This window comes from Halyomorpha halys, unplaced genomic scaffold, assembly GCF_000696795.3.
Source record: "Halyomorpha halys isolate HHAL.00 unplaced genomic scaffold, Hhal_1.1 Scaffold147.1, whole genome shotgun sequence".
Lineage (NCBI taxonomy): Eukaryota > Metazoa > Arthropoda > Insecta > Hemiptera > Pentatomidae > Halyomorpha > Halyomorpha halys.
The window spans coordinates 1,723,749-1,729,507 of record NW_027116131.1 but is presented as its reverse complement, the minus strand read 5'-3'; positions in this window follow the sequence as shown (position 1 = coordinate 1,729,507).

Here is a 5,759-nt window from a genome sequence, read left to right as displayed (position 1 = left end):
CTAATTGATTGATGATTGATGTGTATAGTTTCTGCTACGTTATTACGGCTCGTAGTATAATGCTATATGGCCTGAAGCATTTTTCGATAAATAGTCTACTGGACCCGAACAGAATTTTTCAAATGAGACACTTACTTTTTGTCATTAAAGCATTCTAATAAACTAAGGCTTCAGCTTTAAACTATTGTTAAGATTAACTAATCTTCGGTAGGGTTTAGTGTCAGATGGGCGGTGTTACATTTGACACCACGCCTGTCGGTGTTATGTGTCAAATTGCTACATTCCGCAATTTCGTATTGCATTACAGGAATGCAAATATAAGATTACTTATCTGTAATTTATTGTTGCTTAACAAACTTACTTAGTAGATTATTAAAATAATGCATCATCATATAGTAAATACTATATCAAGTGCTTACTCGCATATTTCTCGTAATTTAAAGGTCAAGTGACATTTTTAGAGTTCTGAGCAACGTTTACGAAACTCACTTTTATTCTCTAAACAATAGCGCTTGTATCTTTATCAACATTTACATACTAATTAAATTTATGTAAACGTAAGGTGGAAATGATAAAAACCACTTTAAATCCTTATCAGTTGCAATAATTGGATTGATTCCTAAATCCTAAAGAGAGTTATGCCACTTGAACTTATGATTCCACTTTAGATTTGTTTGTTTGGATTTTTTTAAGGTAGGTTCTTTATGTTTTCCCAATTTATCTGCATTGATTAACTCCAGGTCCTTGGTCAGGTTCAAGTAGTTGATAGTTTGTTACTTCTAATTTATATTATATTATTTCGGCTGATTAAATCCTAATCTTAAATAAAATATTGAAGCAATTATAATTAGTATTGAAAATGACTACTCATCATAATATCATTGTTGTTGTTGTTTGTTAAGGCTTTAGGGCCTAAAACCCAACGGTCATCAGCATCCATGTTTCATATTTTATTTTCTAAATGTTTGCTTTTATATCTTTCATATTTCAATATTTTTATTACTATTATTATTTTTTTATTACATTATTTTATTTTTTATTTCAATCATACGATCTTAAACTCTTTAAAATTGATATATTTAACCCGTTATCGGTCGCTAGGACAATTAATACACGGATAGTCGCGCTTGAGACTTTTTCTCACATTTCTTATTTAGAACTCTAGAACGTATTTTTTAAAATACAAAATTTTGGAAAAAAAAAAAATTATTTCGATAGAAGAGTAAACTAGTTTTAAAAAAATTCCAAAAACAAACATAATTATAAAATAGTAATAAACATAATATAATATTTTGAAACAGACAAAGTTATAAAAAAGAATAAAAATACAGATACCTTATATTATAAGAACATAACACTAATCTTAAAAAAAGAAATCAGTCAAAAGAAATCTTTTGTGCACAACTGGTTCAAGTGAACTCAGTATGACTGGTACACATCGGTCTTTTAGACAGGAGGCAATTCTTTTTTGTTTAGAATACCTGAATATAACACAAAAATTTACAGAAAATAGTATTCATACGACGATGAAGCAATGAAATGAAAACATGAAAAGTCGAATTTTTGTGATAAATAGCACCCTCACATACATTTATTGTATTGAAATACAATTCATAGTAAATAATACGTATTTATTATTACAGCCTCTTCAAGCCTACGTTACCCTAGTTCTGCTAATTTTTTACCTTAAAAGAAAAAACATTTTTATGGATTAAATACACTTGGAGCACGTGATAAAAGTCCTCACAGCTTGAATATTTTTATAGCAGCCTCAGTCACGCGTGAGATAATGTCTCATGAGAAGGGTATATTGTTAGGGAAAGAGGGATGGACGCTTACCCAGAGCTGCTAGAGTGGTGGGGGCGAGGTATAGAAGGAACCGACTATGAACTACAGGTCCCAGCAAGATGGGAACCACAATCTACCTCTAGCAGCTTTCAGACCCGAAAAACTATAATGTGAGAGAAATTCGCACGCAGCGGCCAATGACCGTTTAATTATTTTAATATGTATATTAATCTTATATTTAAATAAATTTAGATTTTAAATTAAACCATCTAATTCCTCTCGAATCCAATCCTTACAGTCCAAACTCCTTCGTAAAATCCTTAATGCTCCTTACTTTGTCACAAATCAAATCATCCATCAGGACCTTAATGTCCCATGTTGCCGATTTGGCCAGAACCAGATACCAATCCTTCCATAATAAACTTCCCAACCACCCAAACCATCTCATTTCTAACCTGGCTTCACCTTCATTACCTAATAATCCTCCTAGGCGTCTGAAAAGAAGATGGCCTCGAGATCTTCTCCTTTAGAAATCTTTTTTGAGTTCTATCAATGGGTAGATTCTACACATGTTTTTATCATGTCATAATATCACTTACAACAGATTTACTAGATGTGTATATATGTCTACAGTTGTAAATATCAATAAATAAATTATTAAAAAAGAAAAAAAAAAGATTTTAAATTTAAATCTTTTGTATTCCTTCTTAAAAAGGTTGATTGCAATTTTATGTTGTTTTTTATCATCATTTAGGGCTACTCATACACCAGATATGTACGACGGGCCACGCTGAAAAGAACTCAGTTGGTTGACCTGTGAGGAATAAATGCCATTCAACAATTTGATATTTGATATTATTGTTTTGTTGCTTTAAAAATAATGACGTATAGTTTTAAATTATTGACCTGTTAATGCATATAAGTCACTTTTTCTTTTGTTATTTATGTGTTTTAGTCAATATTGCACACAGGCTTCGACAGACGGATATTTTTTCATTGTATGTGAGTTTTTAATTATTCAAATAGATCCATTTTTGTATTTTTTTTTTGGTAAATTAAAAAAAACACTGCAATATGGATACCGTTTTGTTTTGAAGTGACCTAGGGGGGCTGTGTGGCCTACTCATCATCATATTTCAGCTAAATGTTGTCAGTAAAATTCTAGAGTATAAAAACACCTGTGCTCGTTAATCCTTACGGTTGTTGACTGCGTTGCGTCCCAGACCCTGCTAGAGATGTTACAATTAAAAGATGAATTAAACAACTCGAGAGAGTGAATATTCACAGTTGAGGGATTTATGCAAAGGATATTACCCTACCTGGACTGGGGGAGAGACCATCTCCAAGTTTTCGTATTACAACCCCCACCGAAACGTCCTGTGCCCAGTCCTAAATAAAAGTTGAAGGATAACTCGAGAAATATGAGAGTGCTTGCCCGACTGGCTCACTCTAACTCAACACTTCGCTGATTGCACTCCTATCTCCTAAGTCTCATTTCTTTTTTTCGCCTTCTATCAACGTCCAACTCTTATTCCCAGCTGCTTTTGTTTTATGTCTTGAAATCTCTTCACCATCCTTGGTCTTTTATTAGTTCATGTTACTTTCATGATATTTTGAACAGGACGTAGAACAGTAATAACTGAAACTGAGACAATATTTTCTACACTTATTATCTGGAATTATGTAAATTAAATAGTCCATGTTATGTCCCGTTTTCTCTAAACAAGATGTGTCCCAGGAGTGATTCTCTCATAATGTATTTTTTTCACTCTACTTTGATATTATGTCACTGTATTTAATGTTCATTCTGAGTAAAAAAAAATTGAAAGGAAATATAAATAAATAAAATAAAACAAAAGTTTATCGGTAAACGAAAATAAATTTTTAAAAAATACTTATATCAATCACTATTTTTTTCTTTCAAAGGTAGTTATTCGTATTAGAAATAGGAATAACATTCGCATGTCGAGCTTAGTTACTTCAAGCAAGTATGAAGATGTTCTTCATTTTCACTCTAATAAAATATTATAAAAAAAAAAACACCTAAATCTGAACCGGTACAGCACTTTGTAAGTACTGTTACTAGACCAAAGTTGTGCAAGCAGGTGATTTGATCAAAATCACACTCAACTGCCAGATTTTTACCCAATTAAGTGTACCCTCTTCATCACCCCTGAGGGCTCCCAAACCCACAGAGCTGACTCACGGCTACAGGGAAACAGAAAATAATTATCTGCTACAGACGAATTCAAACCCGGGTCATTAAATTTAGTAACACACTTCCTTATCACTCGGCCGGTTCTAAAAATTTTATAATAACGTTAAAAATAATTTTTTTATAATTATAGTAAACACTAACGCAAAGAAGGATTATTTTAAAAGTATTACACAAAAAGAGTACTTTTTTAATTAAGTATTCGTCTTATTGTTACTGATCTAGCACTAAAATTAGCATTTAAAAAATTAAAAAGCGATAAATTAATAATATTAAACTTTTATAAAAATCTGTTTAAATGAAAACCCCCAAACTGGGAATATTTAATTTTTGTTTAGTGTTTGCTAAGAAAAGGGTTAGGTCAAAAGTAGAGCGTAAAAGTAATGGAGAAGGATTAATTATTTTTTAATTTTTTTTTCTAATAAAATGAAAATACCAGGGTTTATTTCACATATACAAACTAATAATATCATTAGTTTCAAATTAATAAGTTACTAAATTGTTAAACTTCACCTCTTCAGATTTATATTTTAACTATCAATACATAGATTGCGTAATTATTTTGTGTAATTTCTGTGAATATGAGTTTTATAGAAAGTATAAATAAGTGACAAATGCACTTATTTCAAAATTATATTGCTTAAATGAATTACTGTTTAAATAAAATCTTCTGCCATATCAATAACATCTCTTAGAAATACTAAATAACCTTATCTATGATCATACTCAATGATGTTGATTATTGTTCAAACACAGGGCCACTTTTAATTAAGTGCAATTGAAATCCTAAAACAGAAGGAGGTAATAAAACGATATAGGTTAATTGCAAGGAACAACAGAATGGATAATATGTCTGATGAAATAGATCTCATATTATTTAAATGTAAACATAATTAATAATTTCATTTAATTTTTTTTGTTAGATGATGGGTCTTTTAATAGTGATTGGATATAAAGTTTGATGGTGTAATTTTTTAAAATTTATAATAGCATTGATTATTGTATCATTCTCATAATGGTAGTTTAATATATAACTGTCGAAGTACGATGAGTTTCTCTAAAATTTACATTTTATGTACATACTACACTATATTATACACTTATTGATTTATTAATAAGACATCTCCTCTACGCTTACTTTATCTGGTCCTAAAACCTATCCAGTAGAGCTAGGATCCCTTTCGAAGAAGGCTTTCTAACTGAAACTAGAAAAACTCTTTTTATTCGCGGTTTAAGGGATACTGCCACATCACCTTGTCTAGAAATAATAGAAAAGAGATTATTTCTGGATATTTGTTGACATTAAATGACTCTTAACTAGGTGTAAATATTTTTTTAAAGAATATTTTTATTTGCGGTATTTGGTTTTGAAATTTAATTAAGTAAGTTTTCGCTTAAAGGATGTATTTTTAAACCTTTAATTAAAAAATAATTTCCTTTTTTTTTCAACTTGAGGAAAAATACTAAATAATAATCAAATATAACTAATTTATGACGATATGAGTATATTAATATACAGTAGAACTCCTCTTCCCCTAATCAATACCGAAATAACACCAGTTAAGCAAAAAAGATGATTAAAATTACTTCAATATAAATTATATATAAAAATTTAACTTTTATTTTTTAGATATAAATTAAAAATACATTACAAAACTTATTCTAATAGTCTTTATTTCTTAAAAGAGTTTATTTTGAAACTTTATATTCAAATCTGTACCGCTGAAACCCATGAAGGATTAGGTGTCCAGTACTA